We start from the raw sequence: 21368 nt of genomic DNA on the forward strand, positions 1-21368 counted from the left end.
TCCCCAGGGTGTCACAATGGACCCTGGGGAGAAGGGTTTAGGGGGTTGTGTTAGGGGGTTGGAGGATTAGGTGGTGCAGGATTTGGGGGTGCAAGGATTTTGCGGCGCCTGATTTGTGGCTGCAGAGTCTGGGGTTGCAGGTTCCAGGGGTGCAGGATTTGGGGGTTCAGGGTTTAGGGCAGTAGGATCTTTGGGTGCAGGAGTTTGGGGTGCCGGGTTTGGGGGCCACGATTTGGGGTTGCAGGATTTAGGGGTGCAGTGGTTTGGAGTGCAGTGTTTTGGGGTGCAGGGTTTGGGGAAGGAGGATATGGAGGTGCAGGGTTTAGGGTGCAGGATCTTGGGGTGCAGGGGTTTGGGGTGGGGGGCTTGGTAGGGCAGGATTTGGGGGTGGAAAGTTTATTGGGTAGGGCTGGGGGTGCAGGATTTGGGGGTGAAGGGGTTGTGGGGTGCAGGGTTGTGGGGTGCAGGGTTTGGGAGATCGGGACGTGGGGATGGAGGATTTGGGGGTGCAGGGTTTGGAGCAGCAGGATCTGGGGGTGCAGAGTTGGGGGGTGCAAGATTGGGGGTAGCAGGGTTTTGGGGAGCAGGGTTTCGGGGTCAGGCTTTAGGGGGACAGGGTTTGGGGGGCAGGGTTGGGAGGGATGATTTTGGGGTGCAGGGTTTAGGGCAGCAGGATCTTGGGGTGAAGGGGTTTGGGGTGAAGGGTTGGGTAGGACAGGATTTGGGGTGCAGGTTTTTAGGGTGCAACTTGTGGGGGTCAGGATTTGGGGTACAGGGTTTGGGGGTGCAGGGTTTAGTGGTGCAGGGTTTGGGGGTTCAGGTCTTGGGGAGGCAGAATTAGGGTGCAAGACTTGAGGGTGCAGGGTTTGGGGGTTTGGGACATGGGGCTGGAGGATTTGGGGGTGCAGGATTTGGGGTGCAGTGTGTGGGGGTGTGTCCTGGTTTTGGTAAAAACAAGTTTCTTTTTTAGTGAATTTGCCTGTCAGCCAAAGCCTTCATGTCAGCTGCATTTTCCTGGAGAACCAGACACATGTTTTGGTTAAACCCAGCAAGGGAATGGAAACTTATTGATAAGCACGGATGGACATCTCGCGAGAGGGGCAACGAGAAACTGGTGATCGAGAGACTGACCAACGGTGAATAACATTCCATTCACGTGAATACTTCATATAAAAGTGGGAGATCACGAGGATCTCGTCCCCTTTGCCTTTTCCCTTTTCTCCTCATGGCCGACATCAGGAGAGGACCTTGCTGGTCGTCCCTGCGAACGGAGGCCAGTGACAGACTGAATCCAGCTCCGGTTGGCTACAGAGTCCAGTCCAGGACTTTGGGTGCTGGCTCTGCAGTTGCTCAGACTTACAAGATGGGTTTTGTATATTTGTATTATTTTCTCTGTTCTCATCAGTAGCATCAGTAAAACATCTTGAACTTTTCCAGCTCTCTCCCCTCTGTGCTTCTTCCCCTCCCGATCGCCTGTGCTGAGTGGGAAGGGGGGAGAGGGAGGGGCAAAAGGGGGAAGTGGGGGGGAGAGGAGGTTGACAACACATCTGCCAGGGTTTGATTGTCACCCCGCAATCCTAACCCTCGACAGATAATTGGCGCCCAACGTGGGGCCAGAGAACGGGGTAAATTTGGAGATTTTTGGCTTTTCTACTGCTCTGACGTACCTTTCAATTTTCTTGGCACGGTGCTAGCTCATAGAGTTGTGATACTCGCGCGTCTGTTTGATTCGGATATTATTTAGTCGTGATGATGATCCTGTGTGGTATGGCACTGGTTTATTTCATTATACTGCAGCCGCTAATGAATTTCTACTCGCTTCTGCTTTACCTTGAAAAACCTCCAGGAGAGATGAAAGAGCAGAATGGCTCTATATTTGCTAATTGGTCAAGCGAATCTTTAGAAAGGCTGACTAACAATACTTTTGTGATTTCGCTGGGACAGTTTGCAAATGTTTTAGAGAACTTTGAATACCCTTGGAGCTTTGATAGAACTGTGATGGTGTTATCTGGTTTGCTGAATGTGTGTCAGTTTGCGTTACTGTTAAGAGAAATGAGGTTCAATAGGAGGTTTGCGTCTCTTTTTAGTCCTGAGATTTGCGGTGCGCCTTCGGAAGCTTTAGCAAAAAGCACTCCTGGCCGCTCGAGAAAAGGCAAAACAGCCAAAGCTGCTGCTGCAGCCACTGCCCCCCAACCGCGGCTTCGCAGGCTGAAGCTCCAGCTCCTCCGCATTGCTCCTCTGCCAAGGGCGCTGCAGATAACGTTACCTCTCCAGCCTCAAAGGCTGACAAGGCAGCCCCCCCGCCTTCACACACTGGGCACTGTTGCTGCTGTAACCACAGCAATCACTGTGACAGTCATTCAGACTCTGGAAATGAATCAGATGATGGTGAACCCATATCAGCATCAGTTGCTGGTTGTAAGAAAGTCACTAGAAAGACCACTCGTGCAGCAGGTGATGGCACAGGGCCAACATCAACCCAAGAGGCATCATCACTAGGACAGGGTGGAGATGAAGTGACCACCACTCGGTCCTTTTCTCCAGGTGAGCTGAGAGACCTGCGAAAAGACTTCAGTCGTCGTGAAGGCGAGAATATTTTAACCTGGCTGCTGCGATGCTGGGACAATGGGGCAGAAACAATTGAATTAGAAGGTGGTGAAGCCAGGCAGCTGGGATCTCTGTCAAAAGATTCCACCATTGATAGGGCAATTTCAAGAGAGTCTAATGCCGCTACTCTCTGGACCCGACTCCTGCAGCTATGAAAGTCAGATTTCCCTACAAGGAAGATTGTGTATCCAAGTTAGGGAAATGGAATACTATGGAGAGAGGTATCCAGTTCCTGAGAGAATGAGCTGTGCGAGAGATCATCTATCTAGGACCAAACAGCCAAGAGGGGACAGACCCAGATAGAATCAATTGTACAAAATCTATGTGGCGCAGATTTGTACAAAGTGCACCACCTGCATATGCTAAGTCATTGGCAGGAATGGTCTGGTCAGCTAGAGGTATACAAGAAATTAATGAAGTGATTGAGCAGCTCCGGAACTTTGAGGACAGCCTTGCTGGTTCTCTACGGGCTTGTGTCTCCGCTGTGGAGAAACTGTGTGAAAAATCTGATGACCGGTTTGAAAAGCTGTTGCAAGAAATCCAAGAGCTCAGAGCAGACTCGTACCGTTCACGACCTGCACAAACCTATGTTTCAGCTGTTAGGAGAAGGCGTTTCCAATCTCGAGAGAGAGGGCAGAGACAGCCCACAAAAAGAGGTTCACTGTGGTTCTTCCTACATGAGCAGGGAGAAAACATGAACAAGTGGCATGGAAGGCCGACCTCAGAACTTCAGGAACGAGTACGTGAGATAAAAGGAAAAACTCCTAGGAAGGTGGCTGCTCCAGTTTACAAAAGGAGCAGAAGAGATTCTGATGCTCTTGAAGGAACCTCTAATTCACACCCAGAGACTGTGCAAAACAGGAATTAGAGGTGCCCTGCCTCCAACCAGGTGGAGGAAAGGGATAACAGAGTTTATTGGACTGTACAAATACTATGGCCTGGTACAACACAACCCCAGGAGTACAAAGCTTTAGTGGACACTGGTGCTCAGTGCACAATAATTCCTTCTGATTATAAAGGAACGCAATCCATCAATATTGTTGGAGTGACTGGGGGATCCCAGGAGCTGACTGTTGTAGAGGCTGAAATGAGCCTAACTGGAAAAAACTGGCAAAAGCATCCCATTGTGACTGGTCCAGATGCTCCGTGCATCCTTGGCATAGACTACCTCAGGAGAGGGTATTTTAAGGACCCAAAAGGGTATAGGTGGGCATTTGGTATAGCAGCTGTGGACACTGAGAAAATTGAACAACTGTCTCATTTACCGGGTCTTTCAGATGACCCCTCTGTTGTAGGACTGCTGATGGTTGACGATCAGCAGGTGCCAATTGCTACCACGACGGTGCATCGCCGGCAATATCGCACCAGTCGAGACTCTTTGATTCCTATCCAGAAGCCGATCCGTCAATTGGAAAGCCAGGGTGTGATCAGTAAGACCCGCTCACCTTTTAACAGCCCAATCTGGCCAGTGCGTTAGTCTGGTGATGAGTGGAGACCAACTGTAGGCTATCGTGGCCTGAATGAAGTTACAGCACACTGAATGCTGCTGTGCCTGACATGCTAGAACTGCAATTTGAACTGGAGTCAAAGGCAGTGAAGTGCGATGCTACAATTGACATTGCTCATGCATTTTTCTCTATTCCTGCAGCAGCAGAGTGCAGGCTGCAGTTTGCTTTCACCTGGAGGGGCATCCAGTATACATGGAATCGCTTGCCCCAGGGGTGGAAACACAGTCCTACCATCTGCCATGGGCTGATCCAGACCACGCTGGAGCAAGGTGAAGCTCCAGAACACTTGCAATATATTGATGACATCATCGTATGGGGCGACACAGCGAAAGAAGTCTTCAAAAAAGGTGAGAGAATAATTCCTATTCTTTTCGATGCTGGTTTTGCCATAAAACGGAGCAAGGTCAAGGCACCTGCACGAGAGATCCATTTTTTAGGAGTAAAATGGCAAGATGGCCGTCGTCAGATCCCAATGGAGGTGATCAACAAAACTGCAGCAATGTCTCCACCTACTAATAAAAAGGAGACACAGACTTTCTTGGGCATTGTAGGTTTTTGGAGAATGCACATTCCTGACTACAGCCACATTGTGAGCCCTCTCTATCGAGTGACTCGTAAAAAGAACCAATTTGAGTGGGGCCCTGAACGCCAAGCCTTTGAACAAATGAAGCGTGAGATAACTCATGCGGTGGCCCTTGGACCAGTCCGAACTGGACTAGGTGTTAAAAATGTGCTCTACACCGCAGCCGGAGATAATGGACTTACCTGGAGCCTCTGGCAGAAAGCACCAGGAGAAACCCGAGGTCGACCCTTAGGTTTTTGGAGTCGAGGATACAAAGGATATGAGGCCAACTGTACTGCAACTGAAAAGGAGATACTGGCAGCATATGAAGGAGTTGGAGCTGCTTCAGAAGTGATGGGCACTGAAGCACAGCTCCTCCTGCACCTCGACTGCCGGTGCTGAGCTGGGTGTGCAAAGGGACGGTTCCCTCTCCACATCATGCAGCCGAAGTTACATGGAGTAAATGGATTGCACTGATCATGCAATGAGCTCGGATTGGAAGTCCCAACCGTCCAGGGATATTAGAAGTGATTACAGACTGGCCAGAAAGCAAAGACTTTGGGATGTCTGCAGATGAGGAGGAAGTAAAACGTGCTGAAGAAGCACCACCATATAATCCGCTTTCAGAGACTGATAAGCAGTGTGCACTGTTCACAGATGGATCCTGTCGTCTGTAGGAAAACATCGACGGTGAAAGCTGCTGTGTGGAGTCCCACACGACAAGTTACAGAAGCCACTGAAGGACAAGGTGAATCCAGTCAGTTTGCAGCAGTGAAAGCCATCCAGCTGGCTTTGGACATTGCCGAACGAGAGAAGTGGCCAATGCTTTGTCTCTATACTGACTCATGGATGGGAGCAAATGCCTTGTGGGGGTGGCTACGGCAATGGAAGAAAAGCAACTGGCAGCGCAGAGGTGAAACCATTGGGAACCACGCTGTGGGAAGACATTGCTGCTCGGCTGGAGAGCCTGCCTGGGGAAGTTGGTCATGTAGATGCTCATGTGCCTAAAAGTCGAGCCACCGAGGAACATCGAAACAACCAACAAGCAGATCAAGCTGCTAAGATTAAAGTAGCTGAGGTGGACTTGGACTGGCAACATAAAGGTGAACTTTTCCTAGCTCGGTGGGCCCATGATGCTTCAGGGCATCAAGGTAGAGATGCAACATACAAATGGGCTCGTGATCGAGGGGTGGATTTAACTATGGACACTGTTTCACAGGTTATTCATGAATGTGAAACTTGCGCCGAAATCAAACAAGCAAAACAGTTAAAACCTGTATGGTATGGGGGGCGATGGTTAAAGTGTAAGTATGGAGAAGCTTGGCAGATTGATTATATTACACTTCCACAAACACGTCAAGGTAGGCGTTATGTACTTACAGTGGTGGAAGCAACCACTGGATGGTTGGAAACATCTGCCGTACCTCCTGCTACAGCCCGAAATACCATCTTGGGCCTTGAGAAGCAAGTCCTTTGGTGGCCGGGTACGCCAGAAAGAATTGAATCAGACAATGGTACTCATTTCAAAACCAGTATTATAGACAATTGGGCCAAAGAACATGGTATTGAGTGGGTGTATCATATTCCATATCATGCACCAGCCTCTGGGAAAACTGAAAGGTGCAATGGTTTGTTAAAAACTACACTAAAGGCACTGGGTGGTGGAGCCTTTAAAAACTGGGATTCACATTTAGCAAAAGCCACTTGGTTGGGCAACACTAGGGGATCAACCAATCGAGCCGGGCCTGCCCAATCAGAAATTCTATGGACTGTAGAAGGAGATAAAGTCCCTGTAGTACACATGGAAAATATGTTAGGAAAGGCAGTCTGGGTTCCTCCTGCCTCAGGCACAGGCAAACCTATTCGTGGGATTGTTTTTGCCCAGGGACCTGGCAGCACCTGGTGGGTGATGCTTAAGGATGGAGAAGTTCGGTGTGCACCTCAAGGGGATTGGATTTTAGGTGAAAATATGCAATGCTGAACTGTACGATGTGAATTGCCGCACTAACAATGTTTAATAAGTGTCTTTCAGATCAAGACAATGGTGATGAAACCAGCGCTGGCTTCTTCGAGTGGCGCCCGACACCTTCTTGGAAGTTGGTGTCCTTAACCCACCAACAGGGGTCATGAGATGCACTTGGACCATTTTCCCTGCCCTGGGAGACTGTGGTGACAAAATGAACTTAATGAACTTTTCAAAGGATGGTCCACTGATTAATTACTCCTGTGTATATATGTACATATGTATATATATATATATATATATATATAGTAGTAGTGATTAATTAGATTGTATTGATAGATTGTATTGATAAGGTTTAAGTATTCAGTGAATGTCATATGATAAGGGGTGGAATGTCCTGGTTTTGTTAAAAACAAGTTTCTCTTTTAGTGAATTTGCCTGTCAGCCAAAGCCTTCATGTCAGCTGCATTTTCCTGGAGAACCCAACACACGTTTTGGTTAAACCCAGCAAGGGAATGAAAACTTATTGATAAGCACGGATGGACATCTCGCGAGGGGGGCAATGAGAAAACTGATGACTGAGAGACTGACCAACGGTGAATAACATTCCGTTCACGTGAATACTTCATATAAAAGTGGGAGATCACGAGGATCTCGCCCCTTTTCCCTTTTTTTCCTCATGGCCGACATTAGGAGAGGACCTTGCTGGTCGTCCCTGCGAACGGAGGCCAGTGAGAGACTGAATCCAGCTCCGGTTGGCTACAGAGTCTAATCCAGGACTTTGGGTGCCGGCTCTGCAGTTGCTGAGACTTAGAAGATTGGTTTTGTATATTTTGTATTATTTTCTCTATTCTTATTACTAGCATTAGTAAAACATCTTTAACTTTTCCAACTCTCTTCTCTCTGTCCTTCTTTCCCTCTTGATCGCCTGTGCTGAGTGGGAAGGGGGGAGAGGGAGGGGCAAAAGGGGGAAGTGGGGGGGAGAGGAGGTTGACAACACATCTGCCAGGGTTTGATTGTCACCCCGCAATCCTAACCCTCGACAGGCTGGGACATAGAAAAGGATGAGAAGGAAATAAGGCAACGCAAGGCAAGGCTAGGCCAAAGGACATTTCCTTGGTTACATATTTTGTACCAGATTCATCTGGAGACGAGGAGGAAAGCCATCTGACCTGATGGATTAGGCCCAATCAAAAACCCCGGCTACTTGAGACACTTAGACTAAGCCTAAAATGCAAAGATCTCTCCATAAGGATGGGTTTTATACTCTACTTCCACAATCTGCTGGCAGTACAAAAGAATAAGCGGCAGATCTCCTTAGGCTGAGTCACGGTGCTTTGCTCCTAAGACCATGCATACCATGGGAATATTTCAGCATTTCTGCTCTGGTTTTCAGTGTATTACACCAAAACACCCACCTGATGACATCATTTCAAGAGCAACAGCAGCAATTTGCAGAATTCAGCTTCTTTGGGGAACTGAGAAATTGCTGAGCTGACACCAAGTCCGGCTGTGTCCCTGTCACCCGCAGAGTGAGAAAAGGAGAGCTGGGTGTGGCAGCCGAGCACCCCATGCAGCCAGACGAGGGGTCAGTGAGAGAGGCTGGGACAGAGAACAGGATGAGAAAGAAATAAGGCAAGGCTGGGCCAAAGGACGTTTCCTTGCTTTATATTTTCTACCACATACATCTGGAGACGAGCAGGGAAGCCATCAGACCTGATGGATTAGGCCCAGTCAAAAACCCCGGCTACTTGAGACACTTAGACTAAGCCTAAAATGCAAAGATCTCTCCATAAGGATGGGTTTTATACTCTACTTCCACAATCTGCTGGCACTACAAAAGAATAAGCGGCAGATCTACTTAGGCTGAGTCACGGTGGTTTTGTGCAGAAGGATATGGAACAAAGGGAGAAAGCAAAGGGAGCAGGACAAAGGGAGGGAAGAGGAAAAACTAGTGCTGAGCTGCAGGACTGAAATGGAGGAGGTTTTGCATTTTCTTATGATACAGTTGTATAGGTGGCTTCAAGCCTAGACAACACGATTTCACGTTTTTCTTCTGGAGTTATGCATTTGCTGTTCTTTCTTTCTTCTTGTTCTTCTAGCAGGATCATTTTATCTGAGCATGGCAGTGGCCCTAAAGGCACTTGCTTTGATAGAGCTGTCCAATAAGGTGTTGAACAAGTCCTCGCAGACACGGAATGATGTAGCATGCTATAGAAATCAGTGCTTCTGTTACTTCGATTAAAGAAGTAATTTCTCTCAATATTCCAAACCAAGATTCTAACAATCCCATGAGTGGACTATCTACACCTGAATTCTCAGCCAATTCTTCTGCTGAAGCTGTGGTTAGACATATATCACCTTTTTCTGCCAACATCCTATCTGGGACCATGTTATTTTCCCATGCCATTCTACTAGTAGCATCTAATTGTTTGGTGATTCATTTAACTGCTTGTCTAGTATAACTTATAAATAAATGTTATTTATCCCGTCTACATTCTTGTTTGTAGTTACCTACCAAAACAAAAAGGACTCAGAACCCGCAGCTAACTTGACTTCTTGCTTTGTGTTCCTTGGGGACTCCTCTGGGGACCCCAATCTAATTGAAATAAACCCTGTCATCAGAGGAAAGCCCTCAACTCCTTTTTCTGTTGCCCTGATGGATCACAGTGTTCAAATGCCAGGGTAAAAGGAATTTCCAATTGTACGACGTCACAGGTACCTTCCCAGTGGGGGATAAAATGGAATGAAGTGTCATCTTCCCACAGTACCACCAAAGATCCACTCAAGAAGCATCTGAGGACATATGAGGACCAACTTCCCGTGTCTCTGCACACCTACTCATGTTCCTAGGAACTTGGTATCATTCCTGCCGCGTCGTGAGAGACAGGCAGTATGATTTTCAATTATTCCTGAAAATGCCAGGGGAATTTTGATATTTTTCCCTGCAAAGCTGGAAACAGTAGGGAGAGAGTATGACACGACTTATTTCTCCATGCCGTAGAGTCTTGGCATAAGGCTAAGACGCACTCCATCCCCTGTCAATCTTCGCTCCACCCCAGAGGGAAGGGTACCACTTGGGCCACAGGCCTTCCTGCTGCACAGGCACAGCAATTGCTCGTTTAGGCTTTGCACCATATATTTGATCCATTCTACCCAGGCATTTGTACCTCCATATATTTTGAACCTTCCCAGGGCATCTTTTCTACTAATGTCTATTTGTGATCCATAAACCCCACTTACTGAATCATCTGCTCTCTGTCTTGCAATTAGCAAAGGGTTGCACTGCAGAGACTCACATCCTGGGAGAGACTGTCCTTTAGATAGGGTCATTTTTCTTTGCAACTCTATAACCGTTCATTGCTCACGGTCCATCCCCTAAACTCTGTGCTCCAAATAACACTGTACCAGGAGGGGCAATGAGAGACAGTAACAAAAACTGTGCACTTCTTTAAATCATCCTTAGACTCAGGCCCCTTGGACACGTTTCTTTTCATAACTCCATTCTCTTTAGCTCTGTACATCCCCACAGTTAAGGATGTGGCAATCATCTACTCAAATTGTTAGGGAACCTTCAGTTTCAGTGACGTTTGTTAAGTAACCCATTTGTAAATTCTACATACACAGGATGAACAATCCCCAAAGGTTTCATTTCATTTTCATCTCTGTATCTTTAGTCGAAGGGGGTCATCAGTTGTCAATACTTGCCACTCGTCATTGTCCTTTGGAGGTTCGATTGGCTCTTTAACCCGTGTCTAATGAGTCCACCCTTTCTCAGCTGGTCGTACCACTGTCTCGGTGAGCAGCAGAACTTGAAATGCTCCTTCCCAATCTGGCTGAAGCTTCCGTTTTTTTCCAGGATTTGACCAGGACCCAGTTTTCAGGCTGAAACTTGTGAGCTGAAAACTCTAAAGGCAGAGTTTGTGCCAGACGGCCTTGTGCCTGAGAGAAGATAGGCAAGACAACCCGAGTATACAGTTTTTGAGAAATCAATCCTTAGTTTCAAACTGTGGAGGTCCACCTGTTATTAAACTTTTGCTACCACTGCTGCTGCGGCAGTGCTCAGGAGGAAAGCTTCTCCCAGCTGGCAAGGTGATCAACCAACACTAGTATGTATTTAATTCGACCAGCTACAGGCAAATCACCTTGAATATTTTGAGAGAGTTGTAAACTTGGACCCTGCCCTCCTGCAGGCTGCTTTTTAAGTGCCTTTTTATTTCTTCTTTTACAAACCACCCATCTTTCACAAATTTGCTTGGCTATAGCATAAATTCCCGTATTACGTCACACATTGCTGGTGTTCCCCAATAACTCTCCTGATGTAGAATCGCTAATACCTCCCTCATGATTTGCTTATTTAACATTTCTCTACCATCTGGGAGTACCCATTTCCCACTCTGTTCCCTGGCTCCTAATTCTTGGAGGACTTCTTCTTATTTTTCATCAAAAACTGGAATTTCCTGTGAGGCCAGGACCTCAAGCGTGAGATAACTTACAGTTATCACTTCAGGTTTTAAGGCTGCTTCTCAGGCCATTTCATCTGATAACCAATCTCCCCTGACACAAAAGGAGTTTCCCCTCTGATGTCCCAATGGACATCATGTACTACAGCCACTTCTATTGGTGACATCAGATTATGTAACACTTGTCCAACTGGTTCTTCACAAACCAATTCTTTCCCTTTGCTATTAATTAGACCCCATTCTTCCCAGATTTTCCCAAAGGTGTGCACTACTCCAAATGCATATCTAGAACCGTTACAGATGGTACCTTCTTTTCCATCTAACATCTGCAGTGCCTGATTGACAGCGTATAGCTGGCATGTTTGAGCTGACCAGTTATTAGGTAACCTGCCCGTTTCTTATTTCACCACTCACACCTTCAACGATGGCACACCCATTGTGTCTTTTCCCCTGAATTATCCCTGAAGTCCCATCTATGAGGAGGTGCAGCCCATTGTCATCTCTCCTCAGGAAAGCAGCAGGGTTTAATTTCCTGCTTTCTTTCACCAGAAGAGCGGTGACTGCTGCAGTTTGCACACACTCAAGACACTGGCTCTAAGAGCTTAGATAAGTGTGCCACTGGCTGTCGCTTCCCCCCAGCCCACTTGCTGGTGGAGCAGCGTGGGAGGCAGAACAGGCCACCCTGTGCAAGCATTGCTCAACAGTACCAAAAACATCTCTGTATTATCAACACTGGTTTTAGCACGAATCAAAAAACATAGTCCCATACTAGGTACCACAAAGAACATTAACTCCACCCTGGCCAAAACCAACACAAACTTCCAGGTAATAGAATAGCTCTCAAATTTTCTCCTTATCACCCCCCCAGGCAGTAACTGTGCTTCCACACCCAGAGCCTGTAAAACGTTTGTCTCTAATAAATAAGCTGGGGAATCTTCCACTCATATATTCCTTCCCCATACACTTTTAATTCTTATTATCACAGATAGGGCTGGAGCGCCGCTCCCCGCGGCCGCCGTCCTGTCCGCGCCAGAGACCGCCCCGCCGCCATCTCTAGTGAGGGCACAGCGGCCGCGCTCTCCCCGCCCCGCCACAGACACCTCATCAGCCACCGCCCGATCGGCGCCGGTACCCGAGGAGGAGGACTCGAAGGACGTTAACTCCCCCTCCTCGGCGGGGTGCGCCGCCCGCTTCCCAAGAGCGGCTCCCAGAGCGACCAGCTCCCCTCCTCCCCGGCGGCACAGGGCACGGCCTCAGTGCGGCGGCTTCACTGCCCGCGCCCAAGATGGCGGCGCGACGGGAGCGGGAAAGCGTGAGGCGCTGCAGGCGTCAGGCCCGGCCCGGGAGCCCCCAGCCGCTCCTGCTCCCACGCACCCCCCCCGTTTGCTTTACATTTGTGTATCGTATATAAATGCGGGGACAAGGAGCAGCGGCACGGAGCAGGCTGCTGGGTACGAGGTGTTCCCTCAGCACACACACCCACACCCCCCCGTCCCGGGCCGGGCCGGGCCGCTCCGCACGAAAGGGAAGGTGAGGGAAAAACAAAAACTAAAGGCACAGAGGCGTCCTGGCTGAAGCCGAGCTGTGCTCATGTACCCTTTGAATGACAATTCCAAAGGCACATCCCCACTCACGAAAGCTGGCGGCTCCGCAGGGTCCCCAGCAGACACAACCACCGGCCGGCGGGGCGGGGGGGGCTCTGCCCGGGCAGCTCCCGCAGGGTCCGCAGTCTGAGGACAACGCTCCGCCCGCAGCCCCGCACCGAAACCGCCGGAAGGTCCCACAGCCTCCTTGTCAAGCCCAAGGGAATCCGAGCTGGGCCCGTATACGGTCAGTGCTCCAGAAGCTTCTCCGCTCCCAGGCGTTTCACTAAACGAGGGCCCCGTCTGCCAGCCGAGGGCTGTGGGCGTGACCAGAGCGCCCATCAACCGGAAGTGCCGGGCGCTTTCCTGCGGCTGCAAAGTGCTGCGAGATGGGGCTGTGGGTCCCCCGGGGCGGGGCGCGGAGCTGCTGCGTCCCCCCAGTTCTGGGTCCCCCGACCCAGAGCAAAGCGCTCCCCTCCTCCGGCTGCCGACAGTCAGCCCGGCTTCTTGCACAGCCCCCTGGTTACCCCCTCACCCCGTCCCCCCAGTTAGTCCCAGGGGGTGTTTCCCTGTACGTTGCTGCATCCGCCCGCACCTCGCTGCATCCCCTGTACGTTGCTGCATCCCCCCGCACCTCGCTGCATCCCCTGTACGTTGCTGCATCCCACCGCACCTCGCTGCATCCCCTGTACGTTGCTGCATCCCCCCGCACCTCGCTGCATCCCCTGTACGTTGCTGCATCCCACCACACCTCGCTGCATCCCCTGTACGTTGCTGCATCCCACCGCACCTCGCTGCATCCCCCTATGCCTCACTCCATCCCCCACACCTCGTTGCATCCCTCTGCGCCTCACTGCATCCCCCTACTCCTCGCTGCAGCCCCTTGTGCCTCCAACGCTCCCTCGAAGCTCCCTCACCCTCTATCTGCCTGACTTCCCTGACACCCACAGCCCAAGATTTCTGCCTCCGCTCCACTGTCTCTGTTCCTCGGAAGCTTTTGGCAGAGCTCAGGCATGCACACAGCTGAGGAGAGTGGAAATTGCAATGCGTCCCTGCCCTGTATTCCCTGTGGAGAGATGCAAATATTCATGTCCCACACAGAGCTGCTGGCTAAAGTGTAAAACACACCAATCTCCTTCCAAAACAGTCACTGCTTTTCCTTCAAATCACCTCTGCCTAGATAATGGTTGTTTGCTGCTGCCTGACAGAAGACAATGTTAGGTGCTCACAGCAGGGGGGTTCACCCCAGCTGAGGCCAAATCCACAGCCGCCTCTGCTCTCAGCGTCGCGGGGCAGCAAGGCCGAGCATCGCGCTCCCCTCGCAGGCTTTGCACTGGGACCACAGTCACAAGCCACAGCAAGAGCAGAGCAAAGCTCCTCTCAACCCAGCTATGAGTAAGCAATCAAGCGGTATTAAAGAAGCGATGGACAACGTCCTCGGACACACGGTGTGAACTGTGGGGTTGTCCTGTGCAGGGACAGGAGCTGGACTCGATGATCCTTGCGGGTCCCTTCCAGCTCAGGACGTTTTGTGATTCTAAGTGAATTTGTTTGCTGGGGACAGGGGAAGCCCTGAGGGTGCTCAACTCTCAGTTCACCCAGAGCCTCCCAACCAGCTCTAGCCCAGCAGTATGCAATGGGAAGAGGGACCCACGCTTTGAGATTCTCTCAAACCCACTCCCCAGCACTGGAGCTGAACAAAAAGGTCTCCGACAACCAAGCCCAAGCAGGCTCCTACCAGTGGCCGTAGTCCAGGTGCTGCCGGATCAGCGTATGGGGCTGCACTGTCCCGTAAGCGTCCACCTCGGGCATGTTGAGATCATCAATGAAGTACACGAGCTTCTTGGTACCTGGAGGGCCATAATTCCTACCAGCCTTTTTCTCCAGAGGTTTCTCAAGCATACCTGTAGGGAGGCAGAGGTGCAAAGCTCATCTACTGGGAGAGCAACTGCTGCAAAATAAAAATGATTTCTCAGCCCAGCTCAATGCTGTGCTGTGTGTAGCTACAGCGGCCCCTCAAGGAGCTGAGATGTCCCCCAGCTGCAGCTGTATGAGGAGCAGCTGAGGGGCCTGGGGGTTCAGCTGGAGAACAGGAGCTGAGGGGAGACCTTCTGATCTCTGAACTGCCTGAAAGGAGCTTGGAGCCAGGGGAGGTCAGGCTCTGCTCCCCAGGAACAAGCGCCAGGAGCAGAGGAAATGGTCTCAAGTTGCACCAGGGGAGGCTGAGGCTGGATCTGGGGAACAATTTCTTCCCCAAAGGGCTGTGGGGCATTGGAACAGGCTGCCCAGGGCAGTGCTGGAGTCACCAGCCCTGGAGGGTTGGACAGACGTGGAGATGAGGTTCTCAGGGACTAGAGTGCTAGAGCTGGGTTACGGTTGGACTCGATGATCCTGAAGGTCTCTTCCAACCAAACTGATTCTATGATTCTACAGTGCAGCTGGGAGCCCTGCAGGGACCCTTGGTCAGCACTTTGGTTTGACTTAAATCAGAAAGCTCTCAACTCTTCCTTCCAAACAAAAATACAACAAACTTCGTCTGCTACAAAACATGTCTACCTCAGAGCAAACAAGAGCTTTTCATGCAAGATAAAGCCTTTTGAATCTCTTCTGCATAATTTTTTAAACGAAATCTTGCTTGCAGAGGTGGCTGTGCCAGAGCAGTGAGCATCCCCTGCTGCCTGCCCCGGCGATGCGGCAACTGCAGCGTGGCCAGGGCAGCAGGCACTGGGCGCTGCGATGGAGAAAGGGAGATGGATGCTGTGGGCACAGAAGCCCACGAGCAAAGCTGCTGGTTTTGTGAATATATGCATCTTTTACCCTGTTAGACAAAAATAGGCGATCTCAGGGCCAAATTCCTGGACATCTTCAGAACAACCAACATGACACTTTTATTTAAATGCATCAAATAATCATAAGTTCCCTGATCTTCTCACCAGCGTTACCCAACCCTCCAGATAACGTGACAAGACTTAATTCCAACACGAGCTGTCAAATTACCACCTAGTTTCAAGTAGGGTCACGCACACGCAAAGGAAAGCACGGAGAGAACAGTTTCGCATTTCAAAGCCTTGGAAGACTTTAATTTGTTTTAGCAGAAGGCTGGGGTCATATGTTGCTCTAGCTCATAAAACGTGGGGAATATTTATAATCCTGGGCTGATATTTAATAAAAATCACCCCACGTCGCTGCACATCATGTTCTATAGGTTATTGATTCCTCTGATTGCAGCCCAGGCAACCTTTACTGTCTCAGTAAGTGGAAAAGCAAACGGAAGCAACGCTCCTCTGCCCAGACCCCGGGTGGGTTTTCTGCCCTGTGCTTACTCGAAGAATTTGTTTCATTAGCAGTTTTGGGTTGGCAACAGACCTATAAGGTGCTATAAAGCAGCACACGGTAAGTAGCAATTCTTTGTAATTAGGGAAGACTGGCAAATGTAAACGGGACTGGGAGTTTTTTTAAGCCATTTATTATCACGTGCAAAAGTTGTTAAGGAAGATTTATATTCCGTTGGTTTGTTTCAGATCACAGACCTTTCAAAACGCTGGGTTTTTCCTGCTTGGGTGCACTGCAGACAGCTCGCCTTGCTCACCACTCAAAACGCAGCTGATTTCTTGTCACAGACAGGTGCTGCACAAAGGAATGGATTGTGCTACGAAAAATGATGAATCTTTCCTCAGCGGAGCCTCTCTCCCCGTTCAATAAAACCACAATATTTGAAATTTCTGGTAGCAAGTTAAATTAAGTGTTTCAAATAAGCATTTAATTTAAATTTAATTAGTCCCTAATTAACATATAAAATCAGCCCTTTTTGAGGTTAAACAAGTATGCAAGAGATTCATCACACTGAAATGCAATTACTGGGGATCAAGTGACATGTTCGTGGAAGTGGTATTTTAATTCAAAGCCGTATCTCACAATAATAATAAGGGGCGGTGTGTCTGTGTGAGATCCTGACACATACTCAAACCAGCACCTCAAAGAAACAGTCTGGACACCTCGTACCTTCTGGTTGGTGAGCAAGGGAGAGGGAAAAAAAGAACCCAAACAAAAAAAACCACAAGATTTATTGCAATTTCTCTGAATGACAGAAGTCAGGGCTACATCTGATGGAGGGGCAGAGGCCCAAGAGGGCACGAAGCAGAGCGAGGCCCAGGGCAAATGCCACAGAATGTGGTATTTAGTCACAATAAACTACAGAAAATCCCCAAACTGGCCCCAGGTTCAGGCAGAGAGAGTGTTGGGCTCCTTTTAACCCCTGTGCACATGGCGCTTCTGGAAGCCACAGGATGCAGGGATGGGTTGAACAACAACTCTGCTTCCCCTAAGGGCTGCATCTTATACATCTCTGCAGCAACAGGCACCTTGTCTAAGGAACTACTGGAACTCAGGTTAGGATCTTTTTTAAGTAAGAAAAAATCCAAAATTACTTTGTGCCCATGTTTTACAAATTTAAAGATGTGCCTGCTGGGGAAAAGAATAAAGCAGCCAAGTGACAAACTACACAAAAAGGGACAAATTAACTCTAAAAAATGAGCAGCAGGGATCCAGGCCAAGCAGTATAAATCATGCTTCTCAATGCAAATCTCACGACCACATCTTCATCCACACACAAGACAACTTGCTCCTCTGTGCAGGGGAAGAAAATCACTGACTCAGCCCACAGCTCATGACCAGGGACACGGTGCCAGGTCTGCCTGTACAAATAACACCTGCACACACTCGCCCATCCAGCTGGAGACAAACGGCTGCACATTCACAGAATCACAGGATCCCAGGCTGGTTGGGCTGAAGGGACCTCTGCAGATCCCCAGTCCAAGCCCTGCTCACGCAGGGTCACAGAGCAGATCACACAGGTGGGTCCAGGCGGGTTTCAATGTCTCAGAGAAGGAGACTCCACACCCGCTCTGGGCAGCCTGGGCCAGGCTCTGGCACCTCCCAGCAAACAAGTTTCTGCTCATGTTCAGATGGAGCCTCCTGTGTTTCAGTCTGTGCCCGCTGCCCCTCACCCTGGCGTTGGGCACCACTGAACAGAGTCTGGTCCATCCTCTGACAGCCACCCTGAGATATTGATCCCATTGATCAGATCCCTCTCAGCTTCTCTTCTCCAGCTCAACAGCCCCAGAGCTCTCAGTCTCTCCCCATAAGAAAGAATCTCTAGGTCCCTCAGCATCTTTGTCCCCCACCCAGGCAGCTGGACAGAGAGACAGACAGACAGACAGACAGACAGACAGACAGCTCAGCCCATTTAGCAGCTCAAGGGCATTTTGCAGAGACCCCAACACAGGGAAAAAAGCAAAGGGGCACCTGGGAGGGAGGAGGGAGACTGCAGCCATCACACACTAGCAAGACCCAAAACCCTTCAGACCTGCCCCAGAAAGCTGCCGTGACTCCACGACACAGCCCCAGGTGACACAGCGTGGGCTGAGCCTGTGCTGTCACCTCTGCGAGTGGATCAGTCCCACAGGGCAACTTTAAACTCTGACACCTTCCTTAAAACATCTGCAGTGTCGGGAGCCCAGCAGAGCACAGACAGGGGCTGTGATGCTCATGGCCGTGAGCGTGTTCGCCCCAGGGCCACCTGGCCAGGAAAAACCCACATGGTGAAGGTTAAAACCTTGGTCTCACTGGTGCTGGTCCTGTAGAGGGAGTAAAGGGATTTCAGGACAGTTGGGTCAGACCAAACTCCATAAAGGAAGTTATTTTGGTTTACAGTGACCCACAGCTGTTGTTCAACTCAAAACAAGCAAGGTTGTTTCATTCCTGATTAATAAATACATGTAGAAAATTATCCTCTCTCTTTAGGTCAACTGAAAGTGAAAATACCATTCCAAAATGAGTCACTTTTCAACAATTCCCTCTTTCTCTTCATCTGTGAAAAGACTACACAGCAGAACTGACCTTATCCTGGTCTCAAACTTCATCTTTCACTGATGTGCCAAAATCCTCATCAAAGATATTCTCATGGGCTTCCCCAGGTCAGAGCCTCCCAGGGTCAGCAGCCGTGTCCCCTGGGGCGGTGGGATGTGGCACCCGCTCCGTGGGAGCACACGGGGCTGCATCAGGATGCGGGGGACAGCCCAGGAACCAGCAGCACCTGCACATCCCCATTAGCACTGTCCTCACTGACAACTGGGATGCAATTCCCATCATTGCACTCTGAGGACAGCTTAGATCCCAGCCAAGCAACCCATTCTATTCAGCACGGGCTTAAATTCAAGCGTATTAAAGACACACCTCAAGTCAAGTACGAGCTGTGTGCTGTAGAGAACAGCAGCAGATTTAAGTGTGTGCTTTGCACAGCCCTGAACCAGAGTCGTGGTGTTCAGAATTCAACCCCTCATGTTGGGAAATGCCATTTTCCATAAAACCAGGAGTCTGCGGACCAGTGAGTTTCACAGTGGGATTTAAGAGTCAGTGGGTGCCAGTGCAGTGCCCACAGTGCACACCCAGCTCCAAACCCCGACGGACACCCCAGGAATTTGGTGACCTGCCAGGCAGAAGTCCCACATCTCAGCCATTGTCTTACCTTGCAGCATGGCAGAGGTGGCGTAGTAGTTAAACGGGACCTTCTTCACCACATAGGCGTCTGTATCCAGTGAGCAGAGCTTGTCCCCCACCAGCACAGACTTCCCCGTGCCGGCGTTGCCCACCAGCATCACGGGGCGCCGGCGCTCCAGGAGCCTGTCCATGAAGTACCGCACACGGACCGTCTCGGTGGTGGGCACCAGGCAAGCCTGAGAGGGGCAAAACCAGCAGGTAAGTGTACCCATCTGTGGCACCACCCCACTGCCATGTTCTGAGGAGACATCAAACTGGGAGAGCCAGGAATGAGTGCGGTGACCTGAGTTTCTAGATGGCGCTAGGAAGGGAACAATACACTGCTACCAACCATTCAAGTCAAACTATCTGTACAGACGAAACAATGACAGCGGGATGCTGAGAGCAACATCTGGATCTCCCCGCAAACACACATTTTGCTAAAATGGTAACAATTTTTACAAGTCATCTGCTCACTGTGGCACCTCTAAAAGGAAAGAAAGGCATAGCTGGCAAACGCAATTCACTACCTGCAGCAACTCTCATTTTTCGTCCAAATCATATAAACAACCCTATTTTCAGCCACGCAGAATGACGAGATGGTGTCTCAGGGACTTTGTCACTACGTTGTCCCACATCCTGCTTCTCTCTGCAGGCCAAACGCACCTCCATCCCGCACCCTGGGCACACCAGCCCTGGCTCATAGGTGTCTCTGAGCCTGCGCCTCATGTACATCACTCAGCTCTGGAAGATGGATGGAGGATGAGTCTTCACAGTCAAAGTACAGTAAAGAAAGATGGGTAATTGAGTTGTACTTCATAAAGAATGTGTCAAGGGTTTTGATTGTGGGGTGACAATACAACCATGGCAGATGTGTTGTTAGCCCCCTCTCCCCCACCTTCAGCCCCTCTCTCTCCCCCATTCCCACTCAGGACAGGTGATTGGGAGGGAAAGAAGGATAGATAGAAGAGAATTGGAAAAATTAAAGATGTTTTACTAATGCTACTAATAAGAATAGAGAAAATAATACAAAATATACAAAACCAATCTTGAAAGCCCCAGCAACTGCAGAGCTGGCACCTGAAGTCCTGGACTGGACTGTGCAGCCAACCGGAGCTGGATTCAGTCTGTCATGAGGCCTCAGTTCGCAGGGACGACCAGCAAGGTCCTCTCCTAATCTCGGCCATAAGCAAAATGGACGAGATCCTCGTGATCTCCCACTTTTATATGAAGTATTCACGTGAATGGGATGTTATACTCTGTTTGTCAGTTTCTTGGTCACCTGTTTCTCATTGCCCCTCTCGCGAGATGCGAATCTGTCCTTATCAATAACCTCACATTCCATTGCTATGTTTACCAAAACATGGATCTGGTTCTCCAGGAAAACGCAGCTGATATGAAGGTTTTACCTGACAGGCAAATTCACTAAAAGAGAAACTTGTTTTTAACAAAACCAGGACGGAATGCCATTCTTATTATGAAGTGCTTGACCTCGAATGAGACTTCAATTGAAATGCCTGCATACAGTCACTAAAATGCATGTGCTCTTCCCAGACAAAACACGTGCAAGGTTCACATACCTGTAAGGGCATTTCTGGATCAAATTCAAACTGAGGAATAAGTTTAGACCAAGGTTCAAACTTCTTCGTTTCTGGATCAATGTAGAAGTCAAAGACTGTGCCCTGAGAGGGAAACTTGATAGTCTTGAATTCTGCCACCCACCACTTGCTGAACTCCACTCTGTAGTCCACAAGCTATAAGACAAAAAGTGGAGAAAATACACTAATCTGGATCAATTAATTAGTAATGGAGAATGTTATCTATCCCAGTCCACCAGAGCGGGATTAGTCCTTAAAATATATTCCACAGCATAAAGTTCTTATCATTTTTCCTGCTATTAAGCCTAATTTTTCATTTTCTTCATTTCTGCTCATCAGTCCTATTTATTCATCTAAATAATTCATCCTCTGTGTTGATCACTCTTGGTATGTCTGAGACTAGATAGATGGATCAATTTGAAAAAGAGAAATACGTGCCTATGACTAAACAGACCACTTGATTGATTCTTGGTGCCTACTTCTTCCAACAGACAAGGACACAACATCCGTCTACATCTGTGCTCATGGTCAGTCACAGCATGCATAC

General features: G+C 49.3%; 1 long non-coding RNA gene and 1 pseudogene across 1 annotated transcript in view; one reads left to right on the forward strand and one right to left on the reverse strand.

The window, feature by feature from the left end:
* LOC139825664 (uncharacterized) overlaps positions 1-21368 on the forward strand; it is a 214482-nt gene that overhangs the window by 93105 nt on the left and 100009 nt on the right. The window lies entirely within an intron of this gene.
* LOC136112157 (dynein axonemal heavy chain 9-like) overlaps positions 14421-21368 on the reverse strand; it is a 50868-nt pseudogene continuing 43920 nt past the window's right edge.

The sequence above is a fragment of the Patagioenas fasciata genome, chromosome 26, assembly GCF_037038585.1.
Source record: "Patagioenas fasciata isolate bPatFas1 chromosome 26, bPatFas1.hap1, whole genome shotgun sequence".
In the NCBI taxonomy this organism is placed as follows: Eukaryota; Metazoa; Chordata; class Aves; order Columbiformes; family Columbidae; genus Patagioenas; species Patagioenas fasciata.